The sequence below is a fragment of the Oryctolagus cuniculus genome, chromosome 9 (genome assembly GCF_964237555.1).
Source record: "Oryctolagus cuniculus chromosome 9, mOryCun1.1, whole genome shotgun sequence".
Classification (NCBI taxonomy): Eukaryota; Metazoa; Chordata; class Mammalia; order Lagomorpha; family Leporidae; genus Oryctolagus; species Oryctolagus cuniculus.
This window is the reverse complement of record NC_091440.1, coordinates 99,373,410-99,396,229: the sequence shown is the minus strand read 5'-3', so window position 1 is coordinate 99,396,229 and position 22,820 is coordinate 99,373,410. Positions and strand designations below refer to the sequence as shown.

At 48.4% G+C, this 22,820-nt stretch overlaps 1 protein-coding gene across 2 annotated transcripts in view; it reads right to left on the bottom strand.

Annotated features, from left to right (window-relative positions):
• The window catches only part of WNT5B (Wnt family member 5B), a 139,076-nt gene that overhangs the window by 99,224 nt on the left and 17,032 nt on the right, over positions 1-22,820 (bottom strand). The gene's annotated exons all lie outside the window — the stretch shown is intronic.

Genomic DNA, 22,820 nt, shown 5'->3' with positions numbered 1-22,820 from the left:
AATAAACATCTTTTGACTCCATTTTACCATGAACTTTTTAAAGCACCCTCACATACTTTATATATGTCTATACGATGATGTATATGACTGAGAAGGCAAAATATGATTACACAGCAATAGCTGGACATGCAAAGAATTCACAACCCCCAAAGAAAATACATCTGGATGACCTACCTCACAGTTTCCCCATGAGACAGAGAAATGTCTCTGTATTTCACTCCCAGTTCCTTCCCTGAAACAATTTCAATCACTTGACAAATCATTACCCTTCATTAATAACGTTTACTGAGTGCCCATATGTGAACCAAATCCACCACGCATTCCACAGACGCAAGGCTCTGCCCCGGGGGTCCCTGCTGTCAGAGAAGCAATCTAGGATAGATATGTCTTCCTCTTACACAAGCTGCTGGGGTTTGTGGGTGTTGTGTGTATGCCTCTCGGGTGCAGAGAAACAGTCTCCTGGTTTAATAAGTTCAATTGGATCACTTCTCTTCCATGAGTAAGGAAATACTCTCAGATTGGAAGAGGTCTGGGCTGGGGATGAAACAGGGAAAGAAGTGGAATGGAAGGCAGACTAGACTGGCTGGGCAGTAAAGGCTGAGCCTCTGGGATGGACGAGAATTCTCAGGGGTGGGTCAGGCTGCCCTGGGGGTTGGGACAAATCACTGGGGGCAAAACCAGAACACGTCCAGAAGAGGGGGACTGAGAAATAGCTAATATTGTCCCACTATTACAATTCTTATCGTCTAATCTCAAAGTTACCTTGCCGGAATACAATTCTCTCATGTCCCTTTTCATAGCCACAGGGACCGAATTCCTTATTCCACAGCTTAGGGGGGGGGGTCCAGAGAGGGGGACTCTTAAATTGTCTCGTTCTGATTCACTCCAGTTGTGACAGTAAAGGCATGGGAGAACCTTTTTTCTATTCAATTTTTTAAAATTTATTTTGAAAGGTAGAAAGACAGAGAGAGACAGATGGAGAGATTTTCATGTGCTAGGTCACTCCCCAAATGCCTGCAACAGGTGAGGCTGGGCCTGGCGGAAGCCATGAGCTGGGAACTCTTCCCATCCAGGTTTCCCATGTGGGTGACAGGGACTCTGTCACCTGCAGCCTCCCAGAGTGTGCATTAGCAGGAAGCTGAAATTGGTAGTGGAAACGAGAATGCAACCCAGGCGCTGGGAGATGGGATGCAGGCATCCCAAGCAGCATCTTAGCCCCTGGCCCAAATGCTAGTCCCATATGGTGTGTGACTATTCTGGAAAACCACTGCCTACACGTAGGCTAAGGATTTAGTGATAAGAATCCTCTCCCAGCCGGCGCCGCGGCTCAATAGGCTAATCCTCTACCTAGCGGCACCGGCACACCGGGTTCTAGTCCCGGCCGGGGCGCCGGATTCTGTCCCGGTTGCCCCTCTTCCAGGCCAGCTCTCTGCTGTGGCCAGGGAAGTGCAGTGGAGGATGGCCCAAGTCCTTGGGCCCTGCACTCCATGGGAGACCAGGATAAATACCTGGCTCCTGCCATCGGATCAGTGCGGTGCGCCGGCCGCAGCGCGCTGGCCACAGCGGCCATTGGAGGGTGAACCAACGGCAAAGGAAGACCTTTCTCTCTGTCTCTCTCTCACTGTCCACTCTGCCTGTCAAAAAAAAAAAAAAAAAAATCCTCTCCATCCTCTCCCTACAGCCCAAAGGGATGTTCTGGATTGTTCTCTGGTACAAGGGGACCTGAGGCATGAGGCATGAGTCTGCCTGGCTGCCAACCCTGGTCGACCTGGGCTTCTGGCGTAGGGAGCCTCCCTGGCCCTGAGCACATGTGTGACAATTTGATGGGCAGGCCTTACATTGATCACAAAGGCTCAGGGGCGGTGATTATCCAGTCCAATGGTTTTCAACTCTTTTTTTTTTCCCTAAGGAAGTCGAATTGGTTTTTCTACCAAAATTGTATGTTGAGGCAAAAGAAAAAAATATTTATGCAGTTGAAAACTGGGGGGGAGGGAATCGTACTGGCTCCTAGTTACTGTCTGAAAAAACACTTATCTCACCTCAGCCCTGTCTTACAGGCTAGGAACTGACTTCCCAAGGAGGTCAGGTAAACTGCAGTGGGTTCCAGAGCTAGCGATCAATCCCATTTGTTGATGCTTAATCCTTGGCTATTTCTTTCACAACACCCATCTCCAAGACTCTATTCTAAAGTAGGGAACCACATGTGGCGAGATCAAGCCACAAAAATTACTGACTCAACGCTTTCATTAAATTCCCTCCCCCCAGTTTCCCGAGAATGAGCGGGTCTTAGTTCTTTGCACCACATTAACTCCAATCAGTAATTTTGAGTTCTTCTTGGCGGCAGTAATGTAGGTCAGATTCCATTAAACACATATCACTACAACAAAAATCTGTTTTCTAAAAAAAAAATAAAATAAAATCCAAACCCCATTTTATGATCTACAAGCTCCAGTAAGATTTAATCAGCAAGAGTTTAGCATTATGCTGTAAAAGAATTTGGACAGTGTTTGAGATTCTGCTGCGAAAGAATTTTTCTTATATTGTATATACTGGCCTCAAATGGGCACATTCAGTAATACAGAGAGCAACTGGGCTTCCTAACATCACAACAGCGGCTGCAAATTACCCAACACCAGGACACCACCTTTGCATCTCACTTGGTCATCTTCCAGGTAGACTGATACACTACACAATTTGCCCCAATATGTACACAAGTGTACTTACACCCTAGGCCTGGGCTTTCTAGGAAAGTCTCCCAGCTTGTCGGCCAGGAGTCTTGGGCTGCTTAAGAGACCAGAATCATTATTAAAGTAATTGTGTTTAAGGCTGTTTAAAACAAGGGAATGACGAGTGGACGTTTGCTCTGTCGTTAAGATGTGGCTTAGGCCAGCGCCGCGGCTCAATAGGCTAATCCTCCGCCTTGCGGCGCTGGCACACCGGGTTCTAGTCCCGGTCGGGGTGCCGGATTCTGTCCCGGTTGCCCCTCTTCCAGGCCAGCTCTCTGCTGTGGCCCGGGAGTGCAGTGGAGGATGGCCCAAGTGCTTGGGCCCTGCACCCGCATGGGAGACCAGGAAAAGCACCTGGCTCCTGGCTTCGGATCAGCACGGTGCGCTGGCCGCGGCAGCCATTGGAGGGTGAACCAACGGCAAAAAGGAAGACCTTTCTCTCTGTGTCTCTCTCACTGTCCACTCTGCCTGTCAAAAAAAAAAAAAAAAAAAAAGATGTGGCTTAAAATACCACCTTCCAAATCAGACTGCCTGGATTTGATGCCTGGCTCTAGCTCCTAACTCCTTCCTGCTAATGTGAACCCTGGGGAGGCACCAGGTGATAGCACTACTAATTGGGTCCCTGCTACTCATGTGGGAAGACTTGAACTTAGTTCCCATTTCAGTCTTGGTCCGTATCCGGCTGTCGTGAGCATTTGGGGAAGTGAACCAGCAGATGGGAAATCTTTGTCTGCCTCTCAAATAAATAAGTGAAAAAACATTTTTTTAAAGTAGAAGTGAGAATTTGAACAATTCAGGGGCAGGATGGGAGGAGGCCGAGGTGGGCATCGGGCGGGTGCTGGCATCCCTGTGAAGGTGCCCGTGAGCAGGTTCAGTCGGGCTCAGGGGAGGAGCAGCAGTGAGAAGAAGGCCTCCAGGAATGAGGAAGCTATCCACACGGAGTATACATTCAAGGCCACGATCCAAGTAAAACATCAGATTGGAGAGAAATCACAGAAACATTGCAGATGACAAAGCTGAAACTCCGTCTCCCTCTGCTACCTGACAGCGGCGGCCACAGCCCTGTCATCTCCCAGAGACCCAATCCCTGGCAGGCGATGCCGCTGGTGCAGACGGAAGCCACTGCCCGTGCGAGGGAACGAGGCAGGGGACGCAGCGAGTGAGGCCCACTCATCCCCACTCAGGCTGCTCAGCCTGGAGCTGGGGTCTGACACCTGGTACGAGCACAGTGCATGCCGGGACCCTTTCTGACCTCTGCTTGCCTGGGCCCTGGCCCTTGTGCCCCAGACAGAGGAAGTCTACCAGCACTGAAAAGGCAGGGGAAAGGGGATGGAATCCAGCAAAGCTTCTGAAAGAACCACGTCACCCACACAGAGGCGTGCAGGTGGGAATAGTGCGGAACCTTCTACAACATACACTTCAATAAAAACTGCAGCACAGCAACTGTTTACCTTAACTCACGGGCAGAGTTCTTAGCTAAGACAAAGCTTAGAACAAATCTGAGGCTTCTAAACATTAGGGATTTTAAAACACTTTTGTGCTTCATATTGTTTTGGGGTGATCTACAGCTTTGTGAAGAGAAACAACACTAAGCATGTTAAGTTCTCCAGCATAGTAAAGGTCACTGGGGTTTAAACAGTTGTGCCATTTATTTGCTGTAATACTGAATTATTTCCCTCTGGTCCTCAGTTTTGTGATCTTTAAAATGGGAACGTGGGGTAGGCATTTGGTACAGTCATTAAGACAGCACTTGGGATGCCTGCCTAGGTTCGAGTCCTGGCTCCACTCTCAAGTCTAACTTCCTGCCACCACATGGGAGACCTGGAGATGGAGTTTCTGGCTCCTCACTTCAGCCTGGTCCACTTCTGTTGTGAACATTTGGAAAGTGAACCAGCAGATAGAAGATGTCTCTCTCTCTCTCTCTCTGTCTTAAATATAAGTAAACACTTTTAAAAATGAAAAAGAGGGGCCAGCGCTGTGGTGTAGTGGGTAAAACCATCATCTGCAGTGCTAGCATCCTATTCGGGCATCGGTTCTAGTCCCAGCTGCTCCTCTTCCAATCAAGCTCTCTGCTATGGCCTGGGAAAGCAGTGGAAGATGGCCCAAGCCTTTGGGCCCCTGCACCCACGTGGGAGACTGGGAAGAAGTTCCTGGCTCCTGGCTTCAGATCGGCGCAGCTCTGGCCATTGCAGCCAATGGGGGAGTGAACCATCGGATGGAAGACCTCTCTCTCTCTGCCTCTCCTTCTCTGTGTAACTCTGACTTTCAAATAAATAAATAAATCTTTAAAAAAAGAGATAGATGATGTCTGCCATTAAAAAATAAATAAATAAAAATAAAAATGAAGAATAAGACAGGACAGGATGCTTCTGGGAGGAGGACCTAGCTACAAGAGAAACAGAAAAGGGAGCACGTTCCAAGTTATTTGTTTCCATATAATGACTGGTCTTAAAAAACAAACAAACAAACATAAATCTATGACAAGTCTTGAATGATTTCAAATAGAAATAACTTTAAATTTTTTAAATTTAACAGAACCTCCCATGGGGAAGGTATTAGTGTGAATCTTGCACGTTTCCATCGCAACCTTGACCTGACGAGCTCAAAGAACGTTCGACCAGGCACACAATTCGGTAATGAGCGTTAGGTCCCTGGCGAGAAGACCCAGAAAGGAAAAGGCCAGCAGCTCAGTTTCCCACAGAAAGTCGGGTGCAGGTCAAGAGCTGGGTTCTGATTCTGGAGAAATATCAGATCAAGGCAACAGCACTGATCCATTCACTCGGCACATGCGTACTGACCACCTAGCCTGGAGCCAGACAGGGGCACGGAACGTCAGGCCCCGTGGACCGTATGAAGCCTGCAAAATCATTTGGTCTGACTCTGCCAAAGCAACTGTAGGTGGGACTCGAAACTCAATACATCTGGCCGGTGCCGCGGCTCAAGAGGCTAATCCTCCGCCTAGCGGCGCCGGCACACCGGGTTCTAGTCCCGGTCAGGGCGCCGGATTCTTTCCCGGTTGCCCCCCTTCCAGGCCAGCTCTCTGCTGTGGCCTGGGAAGGCAGTGGAGGATGGCCCAAGTGCTTGGGCCCTGCACCCCATGGGAGACCAGGAGAAGCACCTGGCACCTGCCTTCGGATCAGCGCGGTGCGCTGGCCGCAGCATGCCAGCCGTGGCGGCCATTGGAGGGTGAACCAACGGCAAAAGGAAGACCTTTCTCTCTGTCTCTCTCTCTCTCTCTCACTGTCCACTCTGCCTGTCAAAAAAAGAAGAAAAAAAAAAACACCAAACCACTCAATACATCTATAGCAGGCTAATTTTTAAGTTGATAATTTTTTCTGAACCGCAGATGATGTTATAAATATTCAAATGGCTCTTGGTAAAAAAAAAAGGTTCCTCACCCCTGAAGCACAAAGACGAACAAAATCATGGAGGAGCTTATGGTGTGATGGGGAGCACAGACTCATTGTCAGGTAGCTGTAGAATATGTTGCAGGATGTGCTTCTGGGCCCTAGGCCAGGTGGACAGTGCGCTGGATGGAGGCGGTTGGAGCAGCACCTGGACACAGTGAAGAATCTGTCTGTGATTGGTGTCCTGTGCAGATCCACATGGGCTTAATTGGGACAGCTGTGCAAGGCCCCCCATCGGGCGAGCATGCTGGGTGGTACCTGTTCCCACCCAGTGGGAAAGCACAAAAGGGCCTCTCGTGTCTTTATCAGTTGTTGTTTTGTTTTATTTATTTATTTTTTTTTTGACAGGCAGAGTGGATAGTGAGAGAGAGAGACAGATAGAAAGGTCTTCCTTTGCCGTTGGTTCACCCTCCAATGGCCGCCGCGGCCGGCGTGCTGCGCTGATCCGATGGCAGGAGCCAGGAGCCAGGTGCTTTTCCTGGTCTCCCATGGGGTGCAGGGCCCAAGCACTTGGGCCATCCTCCACTGCGCTCCCTGGCCACAGCAGAGAGCTGGCCTGGAAGAGGGGCAACCGGGACAGAATCCGGCGCCCTGACCGGGACTAGAACCCGGTGTGCTGGCGCCACTAGGCGGAGGATTAGCCTAGTGAGCCGCGGCGCCGGCTGTATCAATTTTCTAACAGCTATCAGAGGGATTCAATCCCACAGATGTTAATTTTTATAACTCTATTATGGATTGGGCATTTGGTCTAGTGGTTAAGCTACTTGCTGGGATTCCCACATCACATACTGGAGTGCCTGTGTTTCATGTTCGGCTCTGACAATAGAGATCATGGGAGGCAATGGTGATGGCTCAAGTAACTGAATCTCTGCCACCCATGTGGGAGATTTGAACTGAGTTCCTAGCTCCTGGCCCAGCCCTAGCTGTTGTGAGCATTTGGAGAATGAACCAGTGGGTGTGAGCTCTATCTGTCTCTCTCTCTGCCTGTCAAATAAATACTTTTCTTAAATTAAAAATTTTTTTAAACTCCATTAAGGTCCAGTAATTAGGCAGTTCATTTTCCGCGCATTGGGCACTTTTCTATTTACTACAGAGTAAGCTGCTCTTTAACCCTTTCTGGGTGGACTTACAAGATATTAATAAGAAAGGATGTTCTGAAAGCTGTACGTCCAGATCACTTTCTATGTAGAATTTTGTATGTTCAATAAATCTGGAGGAAAAAGTCATAAAATAAAAATGTTAGAGACCTTAATTAGAGTGAAAAACTTTTAAAAGAAGAGAGAGAGATTCCTCAAAAAACTGAAAATAAGGGGCCAGCGTTGTGGCGCGGGGTCAGGAGGAGGGGAGCGAGGGCTAAGCTGCCACTTACAGTGCCAGCACCCCGTATCAGAGCACTGGTTTGAGTCCCGGCTGCTCTTCTTCAGATCCAGCTCCCCACGAACGTGCCTGGGAAGACATCAGAATACGGCCCAAGTGCTTGGGCTCCTGCCACCCACTTGGGAGACCTGGATGGAGCTTCTGGCTCCTGGCTTCAGCCTGGCCCAGCCCCAGATGTTGAGCCATCTGGGGAATGAATCAGATGGAAGACCAACCTTGCTCTCTTTCTCTTTCTCCCTGTCACTGCCTTTCAAATAACTGAAACAAATATATTTTTTTAACATTTATTTATTTTTTTGAAAGGCAGAGTTACAGAGGCGGAGAAAGAGAAAGAGGTCTTGTATCCACTGGTTCATTCCCCAAGTGGCCTCAATGGCTGGAGCTGGGCCGATCTTGAAGCCAGGAGCCAGGAGCTTCTTTCTGCTCTCTCATGTGGGTGCAGGGGCCCAAGGACTTGGGCCATCCTCTACTGCTTTCCCAGGCCATAGCAGAGAGCTGGATTGGAAGTGGGGCAGCCAGGACTTGAACCGGCCCCTATATGGGATGCTGGCTCTGCAGGCAGCGGCTTTACCTGCTACGCCACAACACCGGCCCCATGGTTGGGTTTTGAATGTGGGGGCTTTTCCCTTTCCTTCCTTCCTCCTCCTCTCATTTGGAATGGGAATGTCCACTGCATGCCTGACCCGTCACTGTGGGCCAGTTCAGAACCTGTCTGATTTCACAGGTTCACAGCTGAAGAGCAGCTTGCCACAGAATGAAACGCCCCTTTGAGTTTCATCTGGTTCTGGCTCATAACATTTAGGTGAGAGCTGGGACTTTAAACTTTTGAGTTGGTTCTGGAACAAGTTAAGACTCTGGGGGCTGCAGGGATGGAATGAATGCATTTGGCATGGGAGAAGGACATGAAATTTGAAGGGCCTGTGGTGAATGCTGTGACCTAAATGCTTGTGTGTGTGTGTGTGTGTGTCCCTGCAAAATCTGTATCTAGGGACTTAACCACAAGATGATACCTTTAAGAGATGGGACTTTTGCAAAGTGAAAATCAAATTAGTTCCCCTATGAAAAGAGGTTGAAGGGGCCAGCACAGTGGCAGAGCGGGTTAATGCCCTGGCCTGAAGCACTGGCATCCCATATGGGCACCGGTTCGAGTCCCAGCTGCTCCACTTCTGATCCAGCTCTCTGCTATGGCCTGGGATAGCAGTAGAAAATGGCCCAAGTCCTTGGGCCCCTGCACCCACATGAGAGACTCGGAAGAAGCTCCTGGCTCCTGGCTTCAGATCAGCAAAGCTCTAGCCGTTGCAGCCAACTGGGGAGTAAACCATCAGATGGAATACCTCTTTCTTTATCTCTGCCTCTCCTCCCTCTCTCTCTCTCTCTCTCTCTCTCTCTCTGTTTCTCCTCTCTGTGTAACTCTGAATCTCAAGTAAAAAATAAATAAATCTTTAAAAAAAATTTAAAAAGAGGTTGAAGGCAATACTCTAGCCCCCTCTCCCCTCTTCCATCCTTCTACCAAGTGATGACAAGCAAGAAGGCACCACTGTGGGAGCAGAGCGCGGCCATCGGCAGACAGCGCCTCTGCCAGCGCCTTCGTCTTGAACTTTGCAGCCTCTAGAGCAGCAAGAAACAAATTTCCACTATTTATAAATTAAAAAGTAACAAACTAAAAATAGAATAACTACTTAATCTAGGAATTGCACTTTTGGGTATGTGTTCACAGAATTTAAATCTATATGTGGCAGAAGAGATACTCAGAGTCCCATGTTCACTGCAGCACAATTTATAACTGAGATACAGAACCACCCCAAGTGTCCGTCGGTGGGAAAAGGAGTAAAGGAAATGTGAGACACATACACGATGGGTGTGATACTATTCAGTCTTGTAAAAGAAGGGAATCTGTCGCTGGTGACCGCGTGGGTGAACTTGGAGGGCATCAAGCTGAGTGAAGTGAGCCTGGCCCAGAGAGACAAACACCACGTGATCTCGCTTACAGATGTAGACAGCAGAACAGAAGTTACCAGGGGCTCTGAGAGGGAATGGGGAGTTACTGTCTAACATGAATTAAACAATAGGGTCAATCCTAAGCACAACTTCAGTTGGAGAAGATAGTAGAGATGACTGCACAAGAACATGAATGTGCCCAATGCCACAGAACTGTACACCTGAAAGTGGTTAAAATGGTCAATTTTATGTTACGTGCACTTTGCCATAATTAAACACACACACACACAAATCATGTTCACAAACTTGTCCAATCACTGAAGAGTCTCTTTCCACGAGACCCTATCAGAACATAACAGCTCTGTGAGTGCTCAGGTCTCAATGCTACCAGGTATGAGGCTATGTGCAAACTAGGGCAGTCAATCAAGGAGAAAACAGACCTTTCAGCTGTCTCCCTCCCTGCCCTGTCTCAGAATAGAAACTGCGACCCTAGCCCTGTCCATGAGACCAAACCCCAACTGCAGGAGGGAGCCCTGGAACCGAAGTTGGATGGCAGGTTACCGTGGGCACTGACAGGAGCTGGCATCCTACATCTAACACACAGCACATACACGGACAAGTTAATGACGGACCCTTTGTCAATTAGTAAGTCAATACCAAATTCTAGTAAGTTGACCAGTTCCAAGTGCTACTTTTTTTTTTTTTTAATTACAATTTAGAAAAAATCTATTCCAGAGGCAGAGAAAGATCTCATCTGTTGGTTCACTTCCCAAATTCCCCCAACAGTCAGGATGGGACCAAAGCCAGCCGCTGGGAACTCAATGCAGGTCTGCCATGTGGGTGGTGGGGACCCAAGTCCTTGCGCCAGCACTGCTGCCTCCAACCATCTGGGTTGGCAGGAAGCTGGAGTCAGCAGCCAGAGCTGGGAATCGAACCCAGGCACTCAGATAAGAGACAGATCTTAACCAATCTGCCAAATGTCCACCCTGGGATTACATCTTTCAAAGTCACTTTAGGTTTTATTTTGTTATATGTTCATTTGCAGAGAGTTCAGAAAATACTAAGAAGCAATGAGAAGAAAAAGCACTTCCTAAGAGAGCCACTACCAAACTTTGGCATAGTGTTTTCAGCTGGAAAGCGTCCTAAATTTATTTTCCAAAGCTCAGTGCCTTGCAGGGGAAGTCACTGCTCTCACTAGGTTACAGATGGCAAAGTGTGATCCAGAGGGTCAGGCGGACCTCCTGGCATGTCACAGGGTGTCCGGAGGGAAGTCAGAATCAGAATTCAATCCCATTTGGCCACGGGAGCCTCCCTGTCACTCTAGTAACCACGGAACGATTCAAGTCATTGCCTACCACAGCCAGATCCCTTGGCTAAAAATATCACCTCCTCTGAGATGGTTTCTGCTATTGAAATGTTTGAGAGCCAGCCAGAGGCTGGCCTGAGACATCTGGGTGAGGGCTTGGCCCCAGCACCACCGGGCAGCTGGAGGCCACATGGACACTGCTCCCTGCCCGCAGGCTCTCCCTCCACCTCCCGCACCTCTCTGCCTTCAAAGCCTTCCTCCCACCCCCTCTTTTGCCAGAGCTCTGCTCTCCTCCACCCCCCGCCCTGCCTCATTCTCTGGCTCTGCCCAATGAATGAGATCTCGCACGTCCTTTGTTCCTGTCCTCCCTCTTGCCTCTCTGCCCTCCTCTCTACCCAGCACCTGGAAGAGCTTGCCCATCTTCTGGCTTCCTCCAGGTCTTTCCTCAGATGCTACTGGTCTCTGAAAGGCTTCCTCGGTGCTCCTGCTGCTGCTCCTGGCCAGTTGGCCTCACCAGCAAGGGCTCCTGCATTGCATCAGGTTTACCCAGACCTGCCCTGAGCCGGCCCTGGGCCGGAAGTGGAAGGCAGGCACATGAGAAGTGGAAGTGGGCTTCCGCCCTCAAGGGCTCCAGTTAGAGTGCAGGATTTTATATTAGAATCTGGGGGCACAAGTGACTTTAGAAGCCTTGAGAAGAAAACAGGCTGTTCACAGAGGTTGGGAGGTGTGGCACGCAGGGCTCTTGTGGGAAATGTGGGGGCGTTGCCGGCTAGCCAGTACAAAAGGCATCGCAGACCACAAAGCAGGCATGTGCAAAGGCCCACAAGCATGATGATGGTGAGGGCACTGTATTTAGGCAGACAGTAAGGCCATGACACCAGATGCATCTGGGAGAGATGGAAGTGGAACAATCAGGAAGGGCTATCTTCTAGCTCAGAAGCTTCTTCAGGAAGGGCTATCTTCTAGCTCACAAGCTTCCTTGTGAGGCCACAGAGTGCTGCTTGTGGTTCCTGGCAAGAGGGGCTTAAACTGGCTATGATCTCACCAGATTCGGCGTCTAACTCTTACTTTTCAGTTGGGGAAATTCAGAACACTTTACCAGAGGTGTCAATTCACACACAGGGATAAGACCATTGCTACAGACTGGCTCATGCTTCATACACATCACACAGGTGGCACTCTCACATGGCTCCTGGTGAAGCCATGACCAACCACTGGAGTCTACTGATTGGTTTCCTTTTAATCTACTTGCAAGAGACAAAGAGAGAGCAAGAGAGAGAGAGAGAGAGAGAGAATCTCTCATTTGCAGATTTACTCCCTAAGTGCCCACAACAGTTGACAAGGCTGGGCCAGGCTGAAGCCAGGAGTCTAGAGCTTAATCCTGGACTCGCATGTGGTTGACAGGGATCCAAGTTCTTACACTGTCACCTGCCACTCCCAGGTTCTGCATTAGCAGGAAGCAGAGCAGCGACTTGCTGAGATGGGCTGTGAAGGACCCAGGTGGTGGCTTAACTGCTGACCAGATCCCCGCCCAGGGCCTACTTGATCTGTCAGACTCTGATCCTTGCAACAGTGTTCACTTTCTGCATGCGGCTGTGGATTGCTCAGGACTTCTGACAGAGAAGATTCCACAGTCAAGCACGTATGGGAAATGCTCCTGCCCCTGAGGAATTCACACTGCAAATGAATACACTGAGGTCCTGTGGTTTTATTTTATTCCATTTTTTTCAGCCGTAAGCAAGCTAGTGAAGTTTTAATGAGGAGACGACACCTGGCAGGCCAGGGGGGCATCTCAGCAAGGAACTGAGGGCCCAGTCTGCATTCATGCATTCAGACTGGAGCTGTTATGGCTAAGGGCCCACTGCTTCTCCTCCTCCTCCCCACTCTCTCTCCTCCTGAGATATTATTGGGCAGAGGGCTTTTCCGGCATGGAATTCCTGAAATTCCTCCTGGAGCTTTAGCAACACAGTGTTATTGGACCAAACAGATCCCCTGTGCAGGGCTGGGAAGATTCCCCTGAGGAGTCCTGAGGGGAAGGCCAGGGAAGGCTGGGACCCACCTGCAAGCTTATGGGACACGGGCTAGACTTTTGATGTGCAAATACTGGGCTGCCTGAGCTGGCCTTCCCGTTCCTTTGTTCTTTGGCCCCTCTCACACACATAGGCTAAAGTCTACCTTCCTACCTAGCAGGCCTCCTACAAGAGCAGTAACCCATAAATCTTAAGGGGGGTAGCATGGGTGAAGGTCTGTCTTCTGTAGCTTCTTCGAGCCAGCATATGGGCATTCTCGCTGTCTGTCCTGTAGCGCTTAGAGATGGCCTGGGAAGAGACTGTCCTCTGCAGTCCAGAGGCTCGGTCACATCATCCAGCAGTGCAGGCTGGGAGCCCTGCCTCAGGACCAACTGGAGCTAGACAGCTGGCATTCTGTTGAGACACATGGTCCAAAGAGAAGCAGCAAAAGTATGGGAGCTATAGGGCCAAGGAGAGGCAGGTTGGATTTGGTTGAAAGCCACATTTTGTAAATTTATTTCTTCACACAAGCCTCCATTTTCACCTACTATTCTTAAGGAGAAAACATATGTCAGTAAGTGCTAGCAGAGATGATCTCCAGCTCACTGTTCAGCTGTTAAGATCCCTGGCTCTAGGGACTGAGAATAAGTCATAGTCATAGGAACTGAGTAATCAAAATGTAATGGTTGTAGATGCTAAAATGTATTCTAAGAAGACACTGAAGCTGGAAATGGGGCATGAGTTTATGAAAGCAGCAAAAGGCTGAGCACCAGGCCAGAGGTGAGGGGAGAAAGGAAAACAGAAACAGGAAAAAGAAGATGTCCTGGAGGAAACCAAAGCTGAGATGGAGATCGGGAGGCCAGAAGCAAAAGGACCCCAACTCCTCTGGGACTGCAGGAGCTGAGAGAGGGAAGCTGGGAAGTGGGCTCTGTAGAAGTGAGGAGAGTCTGGGCTGGCACTGTGGTGCGAGGGGTTAAGCCCCCACTTGCAACGTCAGCATGCCATATGGGAGAGTCAGTACTAGTCACAGCTGCTCTGCGTCTGATCCAGCTCCCTGCCAAAGTACCTGGAGAAGTAGCAGCGTATGACCCAAATACTTGGGCCCCTGCAAACCATGTGGGAGACCTGGATTGAGTCCCTGGCTCTTAGTTTCAGCCTTGCCCGGTCCCTGGCCATTGTGGGCATTTGGGAAGTGAACCAACAGATGGAAGGTCTCTCCCTCTCTTGCTCTGTCACTCTGTCTCTCATCGTCTTTCATTCATTCTGCCTTTCAAATTTAGCAGAGAAGAGGGAGAGGAAGAAGCAAATAACTGTGGGTGACATGGGAGGAAGTATAAAGGGTTAAGGAACACCTTATTGGTTATCCACCCACTCCCGATGGATGAGCTGGGGGATTCCCTTCACCTGCACTTAAATGCCTCACCCCAGAGGTCTCTGGCACCTTGCTCCACCGATTGAATTCCTCTTTCATGTATCCACACCCCACCTCCTAGTTCTCCTTTGATCCTAGTACCTCCTCAAATTACTGCCCAATTTCTATCCTTCATTGCCAAACTTTTAGAAAGATGTTCCACTGCCAGCCATCTCCCCCTTAACACAACCTCCTCCATCGAGCCCCTAACCCAGGTATTCACACAAGGGCCACAGCCACATGTCCGTTGGCTAAAGCTGCAGCTCCCTCCCATGCTGGCTTAGATAGCAAGCTTTATAGCATCTGTCTCTGCCATGATCACTCACATCTGTGCCACACTGTCATCCCACTGCATCACCCTGACCTTCCAAATGTTCTCCATCCCCTCCCCTGGAGGGCAGCTCCTCACATACGGCCCATTCCTCTCACCTTACCCAGAAACTGCTAGAAAGACACAGTGATGGAGTAATGGGGCTCTTTCCTGCTAACCCCTGACCGAGTCTCAGGATCCTGCTTAACAAAGCACACAATCCTAGCAGCCACCATCAGTCAACTCTAGCTGATGCTGGACGTGAGAATCATCAACACACATTTTATTGTGGTTGAACAACTCTGGAATCTGAATGCAAATCTAAATACTGTCAGCTAAACAGCAGTCATGACATAATTGTTATTGGCTCCAAATGACAGAACTTGGTCACAGGCATTCGTGTTATTGTCTCTGCAATTGAGTAATGCCCACTGTTGGTACTATACTTGCTGAGTTTAATTGCTATGTCTTCAAAGAGATGCCACCATGATTCAGCACTGAGAGGCAAAGTTCAGTAGTACACAAAAAGGCATGAAAACAGAAGAACAAGATATAAATATCCCTAGTTTCTTGCTAAGCAACAGTTGAAAGCTTTATGAAACCCAAGAAAGGATGATACCACAGATAGACGAAGCTAGGTTGCCTCTTCCTATAATAGACATGCTTATCCCAGACCAAACACTACCTAGAGGAAACAGAAATGGACAAACCCCTCAGAACAGAGAAAAGAATTTGCAGGGGAAGACATCTGGAACAGTGGTTAAGTCATCACTTGGATGCCCATATGTCATATCAGAGAGCCTGGGTTCAAGTCCCAGCTCAAATCTAGCTTCCTGCTAAGGTGTAGTTTGAGAGGCAGCAGATGATGGCCCAAGTACTTGGGTCCCTGCCACTTACTTATGTGAAAGACCCAGATTGAGTTCCGGGTTCTTGGCTTTGGACTGACCCAACTCCAACTGTTGCAGGCAATTAGGCTTTGGACCAGAAGATGGAAGATGCCTTTCTATCTGTCTCTGCCTTTCAAAGAGATGAAAATAAATTTAGAATGAAAGAAAGAAAGAAATTGCAAAGCAAAAGGGGCTGATGTGACTAATTCTTATATTTCAAAGCACTTTTTTATAGAAAACTTTTATTTAATAAATATAAATTTCCAAAGTACAACTTTTGGATTATAGCGGTTCTTCCTCCCATAACCACCCTCCCACCGGCAAACCATCCCATCTCCTACTCCCTCTCCTATCCCATTCTTCATTAAGATTCATTTTTAATTATCTTTATATACAGAAGATCAACTTAGTATATACTAAGTAAAGATTTCAACAGATTGCTCCCACACAGACACACAAAGTATAAAGTACTGTTTGAAGACCAGTTCTACTGTTAATTCTCATAGTACAACACATTAAGACAGAGGTCCTACATGGAGAGCAAGTGCACAGTGACTCCTGTTGTTGATTTAACAATTAACACTTTTATTTATGATGTCAATAATCACCCGAGGCTCTTGTCATGAGCTGCCAAGGCTATGGAAGCCTCTTGAGTTCACAAACTCCGACCTTATTTAGACAAGGCCATAATCAAAGCAGAAGTTCTTTCCTTCCTTCATAGAAAGGTACCCCCTTCTTTGATGGCCCCTTCTTTCCACGGGGATCTCACAGAGATTTTTCATTTAAGTCATTTTTTCCCAGTGTCTTGGCTTTCCATGCCTGAAATGCTCTCATGGGCTTTTTAGCCAGATCCGAATGCCATAAGGGCTGGTTCTGAGGCCAGAGTGCTGTTTAGGGCATTTGTCATTCTATGAGTCTGTCAAAGCACTTTAGTAAAGCACTGTCCTCTCTGAGTAATTGTGTTTGTTTGTTTTTTGTTTGTGTGTGTGTGTGAAACAGAAAATACAAGGATACTTCAAAAAGTTAATGGAAGTGGAACTGAACATTTATTTCAGTGCAAAATGTTTGAAATCCAAGCACAATTTTTTCCTAATATGTATATCCATGAACTTTTTGAAGAACCCTCTCATATGCATTGGAGTTTAGACTATTTTTGCACCAAAATAAGTTTACATATATATATATTTTTTTGAGAGGCAGAGTGGACAGTGAGAGAGAGAGACAGAGAGAAAGGTCTTCCTTTGCCATTGGTTCACCCTCCAATGGCCGCCGCCAGCCGGTGCACCACGCTGATCCGATGGCAGGAGCCAGGTACTTATCCTGGTCTCCCATGGGGTGCAGGGCCCAAGTACTTGGGCCATCCTCCACTGCACTCCCTGGCCACAGCAGAGAGCTGGCCTGGAAGAGGGGCAACTGGGACAGAATCCAGCGCCCCGACCGGGACTAGAACCCGGTGTGCCGGCGCCGCTAGGCGGAGGATTAGCCTAGTGAGCCACGGCGCTGGCCCAAAATAAGTTTATATTTTAATCCCATTTTTCATGCACTATTTGAGGTACCCTCATAAAGCATGAAAACAAAGGTATGGCAGAGTCAATGAGACCTGGTTCATATTTCTTTTAGTGCCTCAGCAATTTTTACATGGAGTCCTGATCCTGCGACCAGAAGAAGTACCTCACACTTCCATTGGTTAAGTAAAGTCCAAACAACCTAATAAGTATTTATGTCCCAATAACTTAGCAACCATTTGAAAACTAATACATAAACCTTGAAAGAAATCTTATTTTTTTTTTAAAGATTTATTTATTTATTTGAACGTCAGAATCACACACAGAGAGAAGGAGAGGCAGAGAGAGGTCTTCCATCCGCTGGTTCACTCCCCAAGTGACTTCAACAGCTTGAGCTGCGCTGATCCAAAGCCAGGAGCCAGGAGCTTCCTCCGCGTCTCCCACGCGGGTGCAGGGGCCCAAGTGTGCATGAAAGCAAGCTACACCCAAGGCTCCGAGCCCATGTCTGACGCCCGCCTCTCTGTGAAGGTGGTTGGTGACTTCATTTGGGTTTGTGGAGACCAAAGCTTCCTCCCCGAGGACAAGGAGCTCGGCAGTTTCACAACAGGCGCGCTCACAGGCCCCGCGTTGGCACTGGCCTTCCAGAGGGGCTCCAGCCGCACTTGGACTTGGCAATGGGACTTCCTGCTGTCACAAGCAAACACGGTAGAAGCAGTCTCATACAGTTAGCTTTCGGCGTGGGTGTGAGCCACACGGCCCGGTTATCTGTCCTAAAAAGGGCTTTTATTTCTCCACTGAAGAAAGATCACCTCTGAAAAAAGTGCGGAGTATGCTGGAGGGAAAACAGCTCTCCACAGGAATTCGCTTAATTCACTTCACCTCACGTAGCCTCCTAAATCCTGCGGTGGAGGCGCTGTCTCTCTGTTTAATATGGGGTGGCTGACAGAAAATGTGTCCCCGGGGAAGCCAGCCAGGAGCAGCTCCGCCGCATTTCGTGGGCCTGCCGAGCTGCAAGGCCCACAGGCCCCGCAGTGCGGAATGACGGCGAGTCGGGAACACAGGGCTCACAGATCTCCCGAGACCACAGAAGCCATCCGGGGAAGTCACAAGTGACACAGAAAGCTCAGTAAACAAGGCGGTACTCAAACAATCTGCTAGCACAGAGCCCCTCGGTGTGCAGACGCTGCGGTCGCCCTGGGCTGAGAAGCAGCTTCCCTCAGTACCCATTTCCATCCTGGGCGACAGGGCGACAGGGCGGCAACCAGGCCGGGCAGCGCCTGCGGGGCACTGCGCGTGCGCAGAAGTGAGCGTGGGCTCCCGGCCTCTTGGCCTCTCGCATCTGAGCTGGGTTTGCTCCCCACCTCAGAGAAGCGGCAGAGCATACGTCAGCCCCCGCAGACAAGGTTACTCTCCCAAGGCAAGCCACAGCCCAAGGTCAGCCAGGGAGCTCTCAAATCCAGATTCCTCCAGTCAGGACCTGTCGACCTCGTGTGTAATCCAAGCACCTTGGGACACACTCGCCACCATGAAAGGGTAGACGCAGCGCGGGGCGATTCGCCTGAGTCGCTCACACGTGCCAGGCAGGAGCTTAAGATCACCTGCTCTCAGTGAACTTCGAGGTTGCTCGCCTGGCAAGGGGGACTCAACGCACCACCAATGGCAGCTAGCCACTGAAGTGTGACTCCGAGAAATGCTTTCCGGAACGTGCAGCAGGTGATGATATTCAGTGACAAGCTGGTCATCCCTGAACAGCTCCAGTGATCTTAAGTGGTGCCAAGAAATACAAAACCAGGCCGACACTGCTGCGCAGTGCACGGCCAGCATCCCGTAGCTCAGAACTCCAACTGGAGTCCCAGCTGCTCCATTTCTGATCCAGCTTCCTGCTAATGCACCTAGGAAAGCAACAGAAGATGGCCCAAGTGCTTGGGCCCCTGCACCTGCATGGGAGACTCAGAGGGAGTTCCAGGATCCTGGCTTCTGCATGGCCTAGGCCCGCGGATGGGGCCATTTAGCGAGTGACCCAGGGGATGGAAGACGTCTCTCTGTTCCCCTCTTTCTCTATAATTCTGCCTTTCAAATAAATAAATACATATTTTAAAATGTTACAAAACTAAATTAACTTCCATTCGTGTTTATTTAAAAGGCCTATCCCATGTAGTCTTTTGGGAAAAGGGATAGAAGAGTTGTTACAATGTTTCCACTCCAAAATCCTTTGCTTTTATTTCTGAAGGACTTTTATTTGCTCCTAAACATCTAAAACTATGGAAAGACACTACTGGCATAAGCTCAAGTTACTGTGGGCTCTGAACAGCCTTAAAATCCCTGAGCTCTAAGAGGCAATGCTCCCATTCAAGCAGTCAGCTGTCAGGCTGGGCACTAAGCAGAGGTAATCTGTCTCCAAGGAAAGTCCCCTGCTCAGAGCTCCTGAAACTCCAACGATGTCAGGTAGGGGTCACTTACTGTGTGCTCTACTTCCTGGAGAAAAGAACAGTAAGTATTCCAAATATACGAAAGGTCACAAGTCATGGCTCACTGGGATTTTCCAAAGATGTTCTGGTTGCTTCCTCTATCCATAACTCACATAGGAGGCCACGGAGATCTGCATTCACTGCTTACCGTGTTTCAAACTATCATCTTCAGTGACGCAGACACCGCGCCCAAAAATAACCCACGAAACTGGAGGAAGTGTTTATAAATCATATGTCTGATAAGCTACAATATATTAAGAACTCTCACAGCCCAATAATAAAAAGACAAACAGCCCAACCAAGGATCTGAATAGGCACCTCTCCAAAGAAGACAGGTAAGAGCCAGCACATATCTAAAAAAATGCTCAATATCATTGGCCATTATGGAGATGCAAATCAAAAACACAGTGAAGTTTCACTTCATACCTGCTCAGGTCTCCATAACAAAACGTTGGTTTCTCATAGTTTGAGACTGGCAGTTTGAGACCAGGTGCCAACAGTCAGCCAGGCTCCGGAGAGGGCTCTCTCTCTGGCTTGCAGATGGCCAACTACCTTTTCACTGTCTTCACACACAGGAGGGAGGAGGAAGTGTGAGCTGGCCCTCCGACGTCTCTTCTGGTCAGGGCCTCTGGAGGGCCTGTATTAGTCCAATTTCCTCCGCTATAATAAAATGCCGAGTCTGGGTCATGCATAAAGGAAAGAGGCTTACTTTGCTGACACTTTCAGAGGCTCAGGGTCCACAATCAGGCAGCCCTGTGGTCTGGTCTCTGACGAGGGCTCCCCTGACTATGTCACATCATGACAGATGGAATCATAGCAAGACAGAGTGAGAGGGAGCGATCTCACAGCAACATGGGAAGCCAGAGGGAGCAGGAAAGTGCCAGTCTTGCCCTTTCAGAGCAGCTTATTCTCACAGGAATTAACTTGGCTCTCTGGAGAACTAAATCAATTCTTTCTGATGCAGCACCTCCAATGACCAATGACCTTGCACTGGGCTCCATCTCTAAAAGGTTCTACTACCTCCCAGCATCACAAACCCTTGGGGGACGCGTTCAAATCATATCCACCTGTAGCATGGCCTAACCCTCATGACCTCATCTAACCTCCCAAAGGCTCCCTCTTCTAAAGCTCTCAGGGCGGGGTTGGGGGGAGCAGTTAGGGCTTCGATGTACAAATTGAGAAGCACACAATGTGGTCTGTAGTAATACCCATTAGAATGACTACAATACAAAAAGATAATAAAGATGCTGACAAGGACAGAGAGAAGCTGAAATTCTGATATACTGGTGGGACTGTAAAATCGTATAGCCATTTTGAAAAATACTCAACCATTTCCTCAACAGCTTAAACATGCAGTTACCATGTGACCCAACAATTTCATCCCTGCTGTACCCGGAGAAATGAAAATGTTTCCACATTAAAAACATGTACATAAGTGTTGACAGCAACAGTATTCATCATAGTCAGAATGGAAATAACTCTAATGCTTATCTACTGATGAAAGGATAGTAATGGTGAGACATCTGCGCGACGGAGTATTACTTGCTCAAAAAGAAGTGAAGCACTGATTCATGCTGCCCTGTGGAGAAAGCTCATAAAAATTATGCTAAGTGAAAGACCACATACCACATGCTGCCATCTGTATGAACTATCCAGAATAGGCAGATCTACAGAGACAGGAAGGAGACTAGGGCTGGCGGGGGAGCTGAAAACAAATAGGGAATGACTAATGGGTATGGAGTTTCTTCTGAGAGGGATGAAAATGTTCTAAAATTGATTAGGTAGATCAGGGCTAGGGAATATCTGTCCTGCAGGCTGTACGAGGCACACAGAATCATTTGGTCTGGCCATGCCATGGCAACCACAGGTAGGATGTGAAATTCAGTAAATCTATAGCAGGCCAATTTTTAAATGGATAATTATGTCTGGCCCATGAATAATGTTATAAATATCCAAATGGCCCTTGGCAGAAAAATAGTTTCCCCACCCCTGATGCAGATAGTTGTACAACCTAGTGAGTGTACCAAGAACCACTGAATTGTATACTTTAAATAGGAGAATTGTATGGTATATGAATTATAACTCAATGACATTATTATATATATAAAAGTAAATAGTAGTAAATATCCCTGGAATCCAGTCACACCATGTGTTAGGAATAAGGACCACTTCCATGTCCTACAATAATACTTCTAGTCTCAGTTCAATAAAGTCTAAAGCCAAGCCCCAATAAGCCTGCAGAAAAGACAGAGTTAGAAATTGAGTCCTAGGAGGCCGGCGCCGCGGCTCACTAGGCTAATCCTCAGCCTTGTGGCGCCGGCACACCGGGTTCTAGTCCCAGTCGGGGCGCCGGATTCTGTCCCGGTTGCCCCTCTTCCAGGCCAGCTGTCTGCTGTGGCCAGGGAGTGCAGTGGAGGATGGCCCAGGTGCTTGGGCCCTGCACCCCATGGGAGACCAGGAGAAGCACCTGGCTCCTGGCTCCTGCCATCGGATCAGCGCGGTGCGCCGGCTGCAGCGGCGGCCATTGGAGGGTGAACCAACGGCAAAGGAAGACCTTTCTCTCTCTGTCTCTCTCTCTCACTGTCCACTCTGCCTGTCAAAAAAAAAAAAAAGAAAGAAAAAGAAATTGAGTCCTAGGGTTGGCATGTGGTACCAAGGATGAACCTGCAGCTTGTGATACCAGCATCCGCTATCAGAGTGCCAAGCTCCAGGTGCTCTGCTTCTGATCCACCTCCCTGTTAGTGCACCTGGGAAAGCAGTGGGTGATGGCCCAGGTGTTTGATCCCCTGAACTCATGTGGGAGACCTGAAAGGAGCTGTAGACTCCTGGCTTCAGCCGATCCAGATGTGGCCATTGCAGCCATTTGGGGAGTGAACCATTGGATAGAAGATCTCTCTCTGTCTCTTCTTCTCTGCCTTTCAAATAAATAAATAAATCTTAAAAAAAGAGCAAATATAGTCTGTGTTGAAATAGACAAGAAATCTCAATATAGAAATGAAAAATAAAAATTCAAGAAACAGAAAGCAGGACAACTAAAATGAAAAATCCACTGGGTAGTCTTAGCAGCAAATTGGATATGGCAGAAGAGACAGTGAACATTAAAACACATCAACATAAAATAAGCAATCTGAAGAACAGAGCAAAAAATGGACTAAAGACAAATGAACTGAATGAACTAAATTTCATGAACCTGCGTGATGGTATCAATCAACCTTAAGTGTAAAGTCTCAGGATAAGATGATAAGAACGGGACAGAAGCAATATCTGAACAAATAACGGCCAAACATTTCCCAAATTTGATGAAAACCACTACATGAATACCTAAGAAGCTGACCAAGCTCCAAGAAGTATAAACACAAAAAGGGCAGACATCTAGTGCAGCAATTAAGTTGCTCCCTGGGATGCCCACATCCCATGTCAGAGTGCCTGGTTCCAGTCCTGGCTCTTCTACTTCCCATCCAACTTCCTGCTAATGC